The sequence below is a fragment of the Sus scrofa genome, chromosome 10 (assembly GCF_054392235.1).
Source record: "Sus scrofa isolate SSC_HxYL_T2T_F1_AM1 chromosome 10, Sscrofa_HxYL_maternal_Yorkshire_Landrace_v2.0, whole genome shotgun sequence".
Lineage (NCBI taxonomy): Eukaryota > Metazoa > Chordata > Mammalia > Artiodactyla > Suidae > Sus > Sus scrofa.
Genome location: NC_139392.1, coordinates 93,558,253 through 93,573,308, shown reverse-complemented (window position 1 = coordinate 93,573,308; position 15,056 = coordinate 93,558,253). Strand labels below are relative to the sequence as shown.

General features: G+C 50.5%; 1 protein-coding gene across 5 annotated transcripts in view; it reads right to left on the bottom strand.

Moving 5' to 3' along the window:
- Window positions 1-15,056, bottom strand: part of LOC102159132 (uncharacterized) — a 448,204-nt gene that overhangs the window by 114,501 nt on the left and 318,647 nt on the right. The gene's annotated exons all lie outside the window — the stretch shown is intronic.

Genomic DNA, 15,056 nt, shown 5'->3' with positions numbered 1-15,056 from the left:
TGCCGGCATCCTGCTTCCAGAGGGTCACGTGTGGGTCTTTATTTGCTCACGTGCAAAGACACTTCCAAGGTGAATCCGCGTCTTAAAAGCTCCAGCCACAGGGCAAGGGACAGCAGGGCAAGGGACGAGGGACAAGATGCCGCTTCTGTGTCAGCTTTTCTCACCGGCAGGGCAGGGGCCGAAGAACAGAGCTGGACACAGAGGGAACCGGGCCGTGCTCCGTCGCTGAAGAGCTGTGAGCTGGAAGGCGGGGGGCCCGTGCCGGATAAATTCTGCATCTGCCCTGAGACGGGCGGTGGGTAGGGCTGACGTTGAGCACTCGGCAGGTGGAAAGTGCAGCGCGAAACCGCGGCTCGTTGGAGCTCAGTAAACAAGAATTGTTCCCCATCCTCAACCCCACGGCCCAGGAATGCAAGCAGATCCCAGGGAATCACCTGGGCAAAGACAAAGCACCGAGGCAGGAAGAGCCCTGTGCCCAGGGACCCAGGAACTCGGAGGTAGCACAGCCCAGGCTCGGTGCAGAGCTCCTCCCCTGCCGTCTGGACAAAGGAACCCCGCGTTCACTTTGCACCGAGCCCTGCGAATTTCACAGGCTGCCCTGGCGGCGCCCACCCAGTGTTCACAGGGGTTGAGTTTGTCGCTTTGGGCAGACCCGGCCCCTGGGATGTGAGTTTGAGAAGCATGGCTTTAGATGAGGGTTGTGGGCTAAAAAATGAAAATACAAATATTGCACAGATCTGCTCATATGAAAAAATTTCGTTGTTGATCTGAAATCCTAAAGCAACTGGCATTCTGTACTTTATCTGGTGCCCTTCTTCTAGGCCATTCCATCATTCCATCGTCTCAGGAAAACCGCGCCATTTCGGTATTTATCGAGGCGGGCCTCGTGCCAGATGCCTTGTAAGTGTCCTGGGTCGCCCGGCTCATTCAGAGCTGTTGCACACGTCCAGGTGGGTGTGATCAGCGTGCTCTGACAAACAGGGAGAGAGGCTGCGGGTCTGCATCCAGCTGTCTGGCCTGGAAGCCCAGCTCTCTCTCCGCGGATGACGACACTTGCAAAGCAGACGGAGTCGGACAGAAGCTGAGCGGGAGCAGCCCCAGCCCAGCCAGCTCACAATCACGCGGCTTCTGCTGGGCTCTGACTTAATGATCCAGAAGGGCTTCAAGGGACAAACTAGATCTTCCCGTTACCATGGCTGCAGTTTCGAAGGGAGACAGGTGTAGGATGAGTCATTCCCCAAACGGTTTAGTCAAGAGTAGCTTAGGTGGGGATTACTGAGCGTAGCAGAAGGTTCAGGAAAATTCCTTCAAGTGCTTTCCAAACATGTTAGGCTCAGGAAAATCCAAAGCCTTTTGTGCCAATGGCTTTTTTGCTTTTAGGATGAAAGCCACGTTTATTTAAAAAGAAATGTAATGTAATCCACATTTTCATCAATATCGTGTCAGTTGCTGTTCCTATAAATAGACTGAGACTTTTTTGCTGCAAATCACATACAAAATTATTCTTATATATTTTATGGTGTGGAATATTTATGTTACTCTTCTAAAGAAATTCATACCCCACTTTTCTTTATATCCTTCTGCTGAAGCTCTGGGTCACATCCCTGGGTGGGCCGGGCTGTCCGAGGTCTTCCAGGGTGGCCTCCCTGCGTGCGACCAGGTTTGTCCCACCCCTGCGCCCTGGCCCTGTGCTCCAGCTCCCCCTTGAGTCTCCAGCTCCCCCAACACTTGGGCAGCTGCCACCCCTACCTCAAATTGAAAGATTTGCGAGACCCATGGGACTCCAGGTTTCTAGTAAAGACTCCTGGGACTCATGCGACATACTGCTCATTTCTTCCCCCCGTGTTTTAAGATGATTAAATGATAAGTTTAAGTAATAGACTGATGGTTTTAGTCATGTTTTAGTGAGTAGGATACGTTTGTTCCGCTCGTTTAAATGCGGGTAGTGATGCGTTAGTACACAACGAATGTGGGAATGTGGATGCGCTAATAGAGCGCTAGGTTGATTGGTTGCGTGTTAATTACAAAGCGCTCCCCCCGCAGGGCCGGCCTCGCCAGTCCCAACGCAGCCCTCCCGGATACCAAATAAGTCAGGTGCACATGGAGTCCTTGTGGATTCGTCAGGAGACGCAGTGTGACAGGTCGTTGAGGCTGAACGAGACTGAGCCGAAGACGAAAACGTTACTTTGACGGCTTCCGAAACTGTTTACTGTGGAAAATCAGCGATTCGAGGAAGATTTATCAACGTGGGTGGGAACAGAATGCCGAGGTCGGTCAGCCTGCGGACTGCTGGGCGCTCCAGCCGCACCCAGGCTCCCGGGGCCGCCAGCATATTAAAGACGCTGCCCAAGAGAAAGGCACCGAGATCCACAGCGGCCACTTACGATTTTCTTGAAAACAGTAAAACAAGGAATGGGTAAAATGACTTTTAACATGACTTATCACCTTAACATGTAACCCATATAAAGCTGTTGCTTTCCATCCCTTTCCTTCAGAGTGAGACGTGCGGTGTCGCCTCTGCACTGGGTACATGGGGTGTGGCCGGGCCGTGGCTCAGGTGTGGCTGAACCCTACCAGGCAGGGCCACCCTTCACTGATGCCCACCGCGTCATGCCTGCACACGCATCGCTTTGACCTGGGGGCCTCGGCACCTCCCCAGACCCTCCTGTGCCCTGGGTTCGCCTTCAGGAAGCCAGCAGTGCTGGCCAGTGTGTGACGCCAGACACTGAGCCCAGCGACACTGGCTACAGTCTGCTTCCTCTTCAAGCATCCGCTGCTTTGCAGAGAAACCTGGGTTCCTCTGCTGCCTTCGGCGGGGATGTGCACCCTAGGAGGCTGTGTACTGGGAGTAAGACACCCTCAGAGCGGTGGCTATTCTCTAAACAGAACTGATGCAGTGCAGTTAGAGAAAAAACCAGGGGGGACTCACGCCGCAGATCCAGAGACCTGAGCCCCAACTAAGAACTGTGGGAAACCTCATGTAACAGACCCTCTGGAAACCGCTTGAAGATTCTTCTTTAAAAATCCTCTTTGGGAGTTCCCGTTGTGGCTCGGGGGCTAAGAACCCAACATAGTGTCCATGAGGATGTGGGTTTAATCCCTGGCCTCGCTTAGTGGGTTAAGGCTCCGGTGTTGCTGTGCGCTGTGGTGTAGGTCGCAGATGCAGTTCGGACCCTGTGTTGCTGTGGCTGTGGCACAGGCAGATGCGGTTGGGATCTGCTGTTGCTGTGGTGTAGGCTGGCAGCTGCAGCTCCTATTGGGCTCCTGGCCTGGGAACTTCCATATGCCGAGGGTTTGTCCATAAAAATAATAACAAAAATAAAGTCCTCTTTGTATATATGTATGTATAACTGAACCATTTTGCTGTACACCTGAAACTAATACAACACTGTAAACCAACTATACTTCAATAAAAATATTGAAAAAAAATGCCCTTTGACTTAGAAGAGATGCGGGGAGGCCGCTGAACCAGCGGAAAAGGAAGACACTAAGGACACTGGTTACAAACCAGATACACCGTTTCTAAGGTGGCGGGAGAGGCGGGAGGGAAGACTGAATAATAGGACTCCTCCTCCGAGCTGCTAATGATCCTGATTCAGTCATTTTCTGCTTTAAAGGGCACTTCGACCTTTTCCAAACCCGAATATACGGGTCTTGATGGAGGGTCGCTCCTGTGCATAAGCTACTGAAGACCGGATTTATCAGAAACTCAGATTCCTCAACCCGGCAGGGGAGGTGGCGCTGTTATTAATTGAGTCAATGATCTATTTTATTTGGCATGCTGCATACACGCATATAATGCATAAATTATGCAAAACAGTTCCAGCATGGTTAATGAACTTGCCCTAGGGCTAATAAAAAAAGCACTTAGCTAGGTCCTTCTATTTATATTTTTCCTTTATGCATAACAGCATTTTACTTAATAGCATTAATCAAGCTGAAGGACCGTGGGTATTAAAATGTAAAGATGGTTTTAGGCTGTGTGTAGGCATAAGTCAAGTGCCTGGGCACCAGGCAGGGCTGGGACTTGGGACGCCCCAAGACAGAAGGGCCTCCCTGTGACACACATGGAGGTTGGGGTGGGGGGGAGCCTGAGTAGCAGAGAGCAGTCACGTGGTTGGGGGTGCTTTTCTACAGTGGTCAGTGTCTGTGAGGCCCATTGGCACCACGTTCATGGAAATCAATGGTCTTATTTTTGGCCATGTCCTTGGCGTTCAGAAGTTCCCAGGCCCAGGATTGAGCCTGTACCACAGTAGTGACAACACTGGATCCTTAACCTACAGAGCCACCAAGGAACTCCCCAAGTCAACTGTCTTGATGTCAGACTCCCAGAGCTTGATTTTCAGCTGGGCTGGGAACTTCACTTCCATGGTGAAGTCACTTCGCTTGTGTCACCCTCATCTGTAAAATGAGGATACCAGCATGGCCACTCCCAGTTTGGGTGAGAATCGGATGAGCTCACAGGTGCAAAGCTCCAGGCACCAGACTGACAGCTGGTCAATATGTAACGGAGAGACAGTAACAAGCCACTCAGGGCAGAAACACAGCAGCGGAGTTGCTTGACCACAAAGTTCAAACGCCCATCTATGAGGCTAACTACCATCAACCCCTCGTCAAAATATAAGGTATCACCCGTGGCTGATAAGCGCATGCAGAGATGTTCACCACCACTGATCATCAGGGAAACACAGACACAAATATCTGAGTGTGTGCACTTAAAATGGAGAAGACCTGAGTGTGCACCTGAGGATGGAGGACACCTGAGCATGCACCGAGGATGGAGAAGACCTGAGTGTGCACTGAGGATGCAGGAGACCTGAGTGTGTGCCTGAGGATGGAGGAGACCTGAGGGTGCACCTGAGGATGGAGAAGCCTGAGTGTGTGCCTGAGGATGGAGAAGCCTGAGTGTGCACTGAGGATGGAGGAGACCTGAGTGTGCACTGAGGATGGAGAAGCCTGAGTGTGTGCCTGAGGATGGAGAAGCCTGAGTGTGTGCACTGAGGATGGAGGAGACCTGAGTGTGCACTGAGGATGGAGGAGACCTGAGTGTGCACTGAGGATGGAGGAGACCTGAGTGTGCACTTGAGGATGGAGGAGACCTGAGTGTGTGCCTGAGGATGGAGAAGCAAGAGTGTGCACTGAGGATGGAGGAGACCTGAGTGTGCACTGAGGATGGAGGAGACCTGAGTGTGCACCAGAGGATGGAGGAGACCTGAGTGTGCACTGAGGATGGAGGAGACCTGAGTGTGCACCTGAGGATGGAGAAGCAAGAGTGTGCACCTGAGGATGGAGGAGACCTGAGTGTGCACTGAGGATGGAGGAGACCTGAGTGTGCACCTGAGGATGGAGAAGCCTGAGTGTGTGCCTGAGGATGGAGAAGCCTGAGTGTGCACTGAGGATGGAGGAGACCTGAGTGTGTGCCTGAGAGGATGGAGAAGATCTGAGTGTGCGCCTGAGGATGGAGAAGCCTGAGTGTGCACCTGAGGATGGAGGAGACCTGAGTGTGCACCTGAGAATGGAGGAGACCTGAGTGTGCACTGAGGATGGAGGAGACCTGAGTGTGCACTGAGGATGGAGGAGACCTGAGTGTGCACTGAGGATGGAGGAGACCTGAGTGTGCTCTGAGGATGGAGGAGACCTGAGTGTGTGCCTGAGGATGGAGAAGCCTGAGTGTGCACTGAGAATGGAGGAGACCTGAGTGTGCACTGAGGATGGAGGAGACCTGAGTGTGCACTGAGGATGGAGGAGGCCTGAGTGTGCACCTGAGGATGGAGGAGACCTGAGTGTGCACTGAGGATGGAGGAGACCTGAGTGTGCACCTGAGAATGGAGGAGACCAGAGTGTGCACTGAGGATGGAGGAGACCTGAGTGTGCACTGAGGATGGAGGAGACCTGAGTGTGCACCTGAGGATGGAGGAGACCTGAGTGTGCACTGAGGATGGAGGAGACCTGAGTGTGCGCCTGAGAGGATGGAGAAGACCTGAGTGTGTGCCTGAGGATGGAGAAGCCTGAGTGTGCACCTGAGGATGGAGGAGACCTGAGTGTGCACCAGAGGATGGAGGAGACCTGAGTGTGCACTGAGGATGGAGGAGACCTGAGTGTGTGCCTGAGGATGGAGGAGACCTGAGTGTGCACTGAGGATGGAGGAGACCTGAGTGTGCACTGAGGATGGAGGAGACCTGAGTGTGCACTGAGGATGGAGGAGACCTGAGTGTGTGCCTGAGGATGGAGGAGACCTGAGTGTGCACTGAGGATGGAGGAGACCTGAGTGTGCACCTGAGGATGGAGAAGCCTGAGTGTGTGCCTGAGGATGGAGAAGCCTGAGTGTGCACTGAGGATGGAGGAGACCTGAGTGTGTGCCTGAGAGGATGGAGAAGATCTGAGTGTGCGCCTGAGGATGGAGAAGCCTGAGTGTGCACCTGAGGATGGAGGAGACCTGAGTGTGCACCTGAGGATGGAGAAGCCTGAGTGTGCACCTGAGGATGGAGGAGACCTGAGTGTGCACTGAGGATGGAGGAGACCTGAGTGTGCACTGAGGATGGAGGAGACCTGAGTGTGCGCCTGAGGATGGAGAAGCCTGAGTGTGCACTGAGGATGGAGGAGACCTGAGTGTGCACCTGAGGATGGAGGAGACCTGAGTGTGCACCAGAGGATGGAGGAGAACTGAGTGTGCACTGAGGATGCAGGAGACCTGAGTGTGCACTGAGGATGCAGGAGACCTGAGTGTGCACTGAGGATGGAGGAGACCTGAGTGTGCACTGAGGATGGAGGAGACCTGAGCGTGTACTGAGGATGGAGAAGCCTGAGTGTGTGCCTGAGGATGGAGGAGACCTGAGCGTGTACTGAGGATGGAGAAGCCTGGGTGTGCACCTGAGGATGGAGAAGCCTGAGTGTGCACTGAGGATGGAGGAGACCTGAGTGTGCACTGAGGATGGAGGAGACCTGAGTGTGCGCCTGAGGATGGAGAAGATCTGAGTGTGCGCCTGAGGATGGAGAAGCCTGAGTGTGCACCTGAGGATGGAGGAGACCTGAGTGTGCACCTGAGGATGGAGAAGCCTGAGTGTGCACCTGAGGATGGAGGAGACCTGAGTGTGCACTGAGGATGGAGGAGACCTGAGTGTGCACTGAGGATGGAGGAGACCAGAGTGTGTGCCTGAGGATGGAGGAGACCTGAGTGTGCACTGAGGATGGAGAAGCCTGAGTGTGCGCCTGAAGATGGCACAGACAGTCAACCTTGTGGTTTGTATGCTACCACAATTAAAAAATATAAAATATACTAACGCCTGTCCCTGCTCCGGAGGCTTGCACACTGGTAAGCTCCTTTTGTTGTTTTATTTTTGCAGTGACTCCATTTCTTCACTCCTGTCTTTCTTCATCCATTTATCTCCTCATTAAAGTTATATTAAGCTCCTATATTAAATCAGTTACTGTGGCTGGTGTAGGGTAAAGAAATCAAAGTATCCTTGTGTCTGATCCCAACTTTAAAGTCTAGGAAGAAAAGGGTAATTGTAGGACTGGTGAGCACAGGATCATGGGACAAAGGCGATTCATAGCAGCATCTGTAAGATATTGAAATAGAGAGAAGATATCCTCTCTGAGAAACACAGAGACGATAATAAATAACAAAGAAAAGACATTTTACGTAAAAGTCAACAGATGACTACAGGCATCTCATTTTTTCCTATATTTTCCAAAAAAACATTGGATTTCATGAAACTTTCTGCCATTTGGTTTGGAATTTTCTCCCAAGAAAGGATGACTGCGTTGGTAGGATGCTAACATTAAATTAACCTAGTCCCTAGGGTGTTCCGCACAGGAAGAAGCAGGCCTGTAAAGGTGAGAGGTAGAGTAAAACTTTAGGCGATTGAATTGGTGACTAGGAAGGGCGGGGTGGAGCTTTTCCGAAGTGCCTGCGTCCACATCTCCAGCCTCTGCCCGGGCAGCCGGGGAGCCAGCACTTCCTGCCGTCACACGACTCCCACCTGCACAGACGGCGCTGCCATCACATCCCAAAGTACGGCTGCCAGCGAGACTCGCTTTCTATGAGGGGTAGATACGTCTTCTTACTCTGAGAGGACAAAGGACCTCAATCTGGTCAGAAAAGACAGTTGTGACCTGCGTTGCAGACACGAAGCTCGGGCCCGAACTTGGCCGTTACTGGGCTCAGTCACTCCTCTGACTGAGCATCAGCACACCCCGGGGTCCGGTGCTGTTAAGTTCAGGGGGACACAGTGCTGACAGGACAGACATAATTTTGCCCCTAAGAAGAACCTTCCCATCTGATGAGAGTAAGTACTACCTTTTTAAACTGAGTACTGAGGTGAGCTCAGGATCTGGAAGAGACGGCAAAGCTGCTGCCGTCAGGAAAAGCAGGACAGACATGGCAAGAGAGAGCTTATCCACTTTTGGTTTTTTTTTTTTTTTAAAGAACTATTCATAAGGGCTGCCCTGAAGCTTAGGAACAAAGATTTAGGAAGGGCTTTTAAGAGATACTTTAAGAAAAATTACATTTAAAAGAAATTTTCCTTAATATGAAACACTTTGATAAAAGTTTAAAAATACATACATTGTATTTTACTTACTTTTAAACATTTACAGAGAGCATTGTAGATATTTTGCTTTATCTAGTCTTTAACTTTTTATATTTAAAGTACAGTTTTATCTGCATGTTTTAAAGGACAGCCAGGTGGAATGTATTTCATCGACCTGATGGCAGTGTCCAGGATGTAAGCCATTTGTTTAAAAGTAATTCCTAAGTCTTGCTGGTCACCAACACCACCCAGGAGGGGTTGTTGTTTTGTTCTGTGTTTTTCATCTACAAATTTCTGCCTCCCGCATCCCAGATCTTGTGAATTCGAATCTCAGGGATGCTCCCCGGGGCCCTGAGAATCTACGCTTCTTAAGAGAAAGAATGAGATGAAAGGAAGGGAATTTCTCCAGTGATGCTGGTGGAAATCCAGTCTCAGAAGTATCCATGGAGAACACGAGACTGTTGTCAAGGACTGTTGCTACCCGTGTCTTAGCTGAAGATAACGCAGGAGGAAAGCACCTCTTAGAGCAGAAGGGAGACCTGGGCAGACCGAGGACGGCTCTGCAGACGGGGGCACCTCAGGAACTGCAGCTCCCCGCCATCCGCGACTCACGTTTCAGCGAGTGGCATCTCTCCCCCATTTCCACTGGGGGAAGGATCGATCCAGCGGTGAAAGCAGGCCAGCAGGGATCCTACAAAACGGGGACTTCTGGGGTCTTAAACAGACCACCTAGAAGGCAAATAGCTGCGCTGGGCGAGTCTTCCCCAAGTCGAATCTTCACCTACAAAGGACATCACTGTCCTGTGGCCGCATTCCTGAACTTTGAATACTGGCTGTCCTGCTATTGCCGTTTGACGGTGTGAAGTGAAGACTAATGAAGCCACGGATGCTGACAAAGACTGTCTCCTTGACCAAACCCGAGCTGGGCTCCTCTGAGGCTGCTTTTGGATCAGGCCCGAAATTTGGCCTCTGAACCTGGGCTGCTGAGCTCAGTCTTAGCAAGAATGCTGCTGGGTGAGCTTAGTGAAAATCTCCCACCATCCCTATCTGGTCTCATTCCTCCTCCTCCACTCCCGACGTCTCGTCACCCTCATCACCAACCATCAGCCCCGACGGCTGCTGACCTCTTGGGGAGAACACCACGGCTCAGCTGAGCGCCCTGGGCCAGGGCCAGGCTGCTGGGGCTGGTTTTCTGTCTCAGAAGGATGGAGAGAAGGGGTTCAAGGCAGCATTGGGCCCTCTCCCCCACCGCGTAATCTGAAGAGTGGCACAGAAAGTGAAAACAGAATGAGGAAAACCTGAGAACACAACATCGGCTTCTCCCACTTCACATTCTGAAAAGCTTGGACTCCTGCGTGGAGAAACAGCAAACAAAACACCACGGCAACGTGGGTTATTTGGAATTGCCATCTAGTAAAACGGATGCCACCCGCTACTTGTAGCTCATGCAGAAGACTCTGTTAAACCCATTTCATGTAATTATTTGTAGTCAAGCAGCGCCTGCCTACGAAATCCCAGTTTGTTAATGGATTGATCTCTTATCCAGACTCGAGTCGTATTTCAGACGTTGCGGCAACATGATAAAATCCTGTCTTTCTTTTCATGTAATTTTCCATTTGTCCGTAAGTGACAGGTTTCTCCTGGTCCATATTCTGACCTGGCCGTCTTGTTAACACTGGACTTGAACCCTCTTACCCCTTGTTCAGAGTCCCAAGGGATCAGGCTGGGCCGTCTGGGTCGATGGACCTCTATGCTTTCGGGAACGCTCTCCAGGCTTGGTTTTCTCAGAGCAGGTTTTCAGTTCCGCGAGGGCCATGGTTACTGCCCTCTTCTTCGGCAGCTGATCTGCGCACTCGCCCCGGGCGGGGGTGGCGGGGGTGGCGGGGTCGGGCTCCTTGGACAAAGTTGGGTACTGTTTCCTCACTGGAACGTGAGCTTCTTTTGATCCTGCCCCGTGCCCTCCCCATGCGGGCCCCTGCTCCCCACCCCCTTCTCCTTGGCACCAGGGGCCTTTGACCGTCTCCTCTCAGCCCCAGGACACAAGGCCCGGGGCAGTTTCGCAGTCACAGCGCTCACGGAATGTGTGGGGCCTGGGTACTCAGCCTCCCTGTCTCCCTGGGAAGCCCACGGTCTCCGGGAGGGATGCCCAAGCGGCGCAGGGAGGGGGCAGCCTTCTTGGCTGCGTCCCACCCGCCTTCCTGGCTGCTTTCCCCTGGGAAAAGCCCTGCTGGGCAGTGGGCAGATCTGGGGGTGCTCTCCAGTCGGGCTGCCCCCTGGTTTCTTTGATGGCTCCATTAGTTATGCTCCTGTGGACCCAGCATGTGAAGTGTGAGGACAGTGAGCGCATGAGGGCCACAACGGAGGCATTGTCACGACACCTCTTTAGAGGGAGAAAGGCCTAGAGACCGCCGGTCCAAGGCCAGCAGCAGCCCTGTGGGCCCCTCCCTCTTCTGGGTGGATGTGGAAGCTGAGCAGGAGCGGCCTGGAGCCACCCGCAACCCAGGAAAGCTTTCTTTGCAGACTGGGAATCAAATCCAGGCCTCTGGGAGGCTGACAGATAGTCGCAGGTGACCACTGTCATTTAAATCCCGCCCTACATCTGGCCTGGAAGGGCAGGCCCCCCCCAGCAACACACACACACACACACACACACACACACACACACACGGTGACAGAGGATGGAGCACACGTGGAAGCTGCTGCCACGCCAGAATCACGTAATCTGTCAACAGGTAGCACTGCTAATAAAGGGTTTACACATATCAGGTGCATTGTCTGCACACTGCTGAAATGCGAGCCAAGTGGTTAAACTGAATATGTCGTGGCAATATATTTTGGAAGGCTCCTTTGAGCATTTCCGGAGTAAATTGGCCCTAAATGAACACATATGGATGGGAGAGATCCCGGTGCTTTAAATCAGCAGAGATTTGGCTCATCCCATGGCTTCCGGTATGTGTGACAAAACAGAGCTCGTTACAGCTGGGCCAGCTTTGCGCCTGACGTCAGCAGGCAGAACGGGGTCTGCACTCAGCCTCAAGTGTGTCTACAGCCGCCTGGCAACCTGTGCCCCTTCCTAAAACGCCCTTTGTGGGGTTCAAGGGTCACCGCCTCCCTGTTCTGCAGCTGGGAAGTTCAAATTCGGATCCGGCAAATGGAAAGAAGAAAAATGTCCATTTGACGCCTCAGGACTATATTTAGGTTCCTATAAATCCAGGGCAACAAAGACAGTGTATTCAAATAGGGTTGGGTGTTTATTTTACAACCATCCTTCCCGGAGAGAAAGCGAATGTAGGGCTGTAACACATGCTCAGCATCATTAAGCGGAAACCCCGCAACCACCAGGGAACCGGTGTCATCAAACGGCCGAAGCTGTGGGATAAAAAGCAGTGAAAGCAGAGACCTACAGCTTTTCCCTCGCCAGCTCACTCAGGGCTTTTCTCCCCGTTTCATGTTTGTGTTTTCTTTTCGTGTAAAATAGCTACAGGTAAATTTTATTCCTCTAGCACCACTCTTTGAAAGCATCTCAGTGGACACCAACTCTAACGGAGGTCACTTGATATTTAAATGTGGTATCAGAAAATCTACTTTTAGTAGCTGAACTCCAATGAAACATACACATAATCCACATTTAAAGTTCGGAAAACACTTCTTAGATTAGAAATCTATTCTGTAAATGTAGTAGTCTATTCTTTTTCCTTTCATTTTACCAGTAGGTTCTGTTTTGGTAATACAAATTTTAAAATGGGGTTTAGGTGAAAAATCTAAATGGATATAATTATGCACAGTCCTTAACAGTTTTTTCTTAAGAGAAAATGCTTTCTCAAGACAGTGCTGGGCAATAAAATCATCACAGATATCTCAGCAAAAATTAATCTAAATGAAAGAAATATATCTATTCTTTATAGATATGCAAATGAACCATACAAACGCTTTAATTCTCTAGAGCAAGTCTTGGAAATGTTATTTTTAAGATTATGAAAACAACTGTTGTACATATTCAAACAATAATGGCCATTGCACATCATCACCTACAAGATTCTAACGGGATTTTTTTTTTTTTTTTTTTTTTTGTCTTTTAGGGCCGCACCTGCAGCATATGGAGGTTTCCAGGCTAGGGGTCTAATCAGAGCCGTAGCTGCCAGCCTACATCACAGCCACAGCAACACCAGATCTGAGCCGTTTTTGTGACGTACACCACAGTTCATGGCAACGCCGGATCCTTAACCCACCGAGCGAGGCCAGGGAGAGAACCTACGTCCTCATGGATGCTAGTCCGGTTTGCTAACCGCTAAGCTACTACGCGAACTCCTCTAACTGAACGTTTTTCAATCAATCGGAAGGCAATTCTTGTAATTACTTAAGAAACATCTATGTTGTACTATATGGCACAGCCATGTGAAACCTTGTCTTGTAACTTCATTTTTCTTTAGGGCTGAATGGCAGAACTTCCAGGTAAATTCTTTGGAAGAAAAAGAAAGCATTGTTCCCTGAATCCCGATTCTCACATTCTTTTATTATTACAAATAACCCAAGGAAAGGCCCACAGTCTCCCCGCCTCCTAACTGTGGCTGTGGCCACGTGACTAGGGCTCTTTTTTGTTCCAGGTCCTCATCCGGACCCCTCCTCATGGCTCTTTTTGGGAAAGGCACAGAGGAGGCAGAGAGAAAGAAGGAGATGGACTGAGTTCTGGAGATGCTATGTTCAACGCCCTCAAGGGACCCAACCAAGCTGTGTTTGCAAAAGGTGCGTGAGCTTGGAAAGGCAACGGAGAGAGACGCGCAGGCTGGGGGGGGGAGGTCCCCACCAGCTGGAGCCTGGCTGCAGAGCCTGCCTGCCTGTCCGGCTGGGAGCTGGCACACTGCGTCACCTGCCTGCTCCCCTCCCCCTGTGCATGAGCACGGCGTGACCTGCTCAGAGGCTTCGGGAGGGGGAAGCAGACAAGATGGCACTTGGTGCAGATTCCTATGGGGAGAAACATGAAGACAGGTTTGCGTGAGCTTAAGAAAGACGGGATGACCCTTCTCTCTCTCTGACCCTTCAGACACCCCCCGCACGGTGCCTCACACCTGAAACTGGGAGGCTGTCGAAGGAGAGGGGGTGCCCTCTGATGCAGTGGGCTTCCTGCCAAGTCACCTGTCCCCAGGACACTGCCGAGCCCCCCCTGGAAGGGGGCTCAGACACAAGAGGAATCCAGTGGGGGCAGGGAGGCTTCTGGGGCCACGTTGAATCTCCCAGGAAAAAGAATGTGTCATTGCCTGAATTTCACTTTTGGAGATTGCAACACTTTAGCTTAGAGTTTGATCTCTGACATAAACTGTAGTGGCAATATTTTATTGGATCAGTCTCCTAAGGCAAAGCAAATAAAAGCAAAAATGAACAATGGGACCTACATATGCTTAGAAGCTTTTGCATAGCAAAGGAAACCATGGATAAAATGAAAAGACAACCTATGGAATGGGAGTAGATATTTACAAATGATGCAACCGACAAGGGGTTAATATCTAAACATATACAAATACCTCATACAAATCAATATCAAAAAACCGTAAACGATCCAATCAAAACAATCCAATCAAAGACTTCAATAGCGATTTTTCTAAAGAGGACACAAAGATGGCCAACAGGCACCTGAAAAGATGGTTAACGTCGTTAAGTATTAGAGAAATGCACACCCACACCGCCTGAGGTGCCACCTCACACCTGCCTGAATGGGCATCATCAAAAAGCCTACAAATAACAAGTTTGGGGGAAGGCGTGGAGAAAAGGGAACCGCCTGCACTGGTGGTAGGAATGTGCATCAGTGCAGCCCCTACAGAGAACATCCTGGAGGTTCCTCAGAAAACGACATATGACCCAGCAAGTCCCACTCCTGGGATTACAACCAGAGGAAAATGAAAAAGCTAATTGAAAAAGATACATGCACCCCAGCCCCAGTGTTCATGGCAGCACTATTTACAAGCCACGGCATGGAAACAGCCCAAGTGCCCAACAACAGACAGCTGGATTAGGAAGATGTGGTGTGTGTGTGTGTGTGTGTGTGTGTGTGTGTGTGTGTGTAATGGAATATTAGCCATAAGAAGAATGAAATGATGTCATCTGCAGCAACTTGGACGGACCTAGAGAATATGATGTTTATTGAAAGTCAGAGAAAGACAAATACTATATTATCTCTTACACATGGAATCTAAAAATAATACAAATGAATGTCTATGCAAAAGACACAAAGGCTCCCAGACACAGAAAACAAACCTACAGTTACCAGAGGAAGAGGGATTGAAAGGGGGCAAATTAGGGGTATGGGATTAGCAGACACAAACCACTTAGTATAAAACAGAGAAGCAACAAGGACACACCGTTCAGCACAAGGAATCACACCCAACATCCGTAATAACCCATCAAGGAACATACTCGGCAAAAACACCGAACCACTGTACTGCACCATACACTTGAAACTAGCATAAGACTGTGAATCAACTAGTCTTCAACGGAAAAAAGGTCTTGTCTTGCAAAGTCTCAAACCTGTTT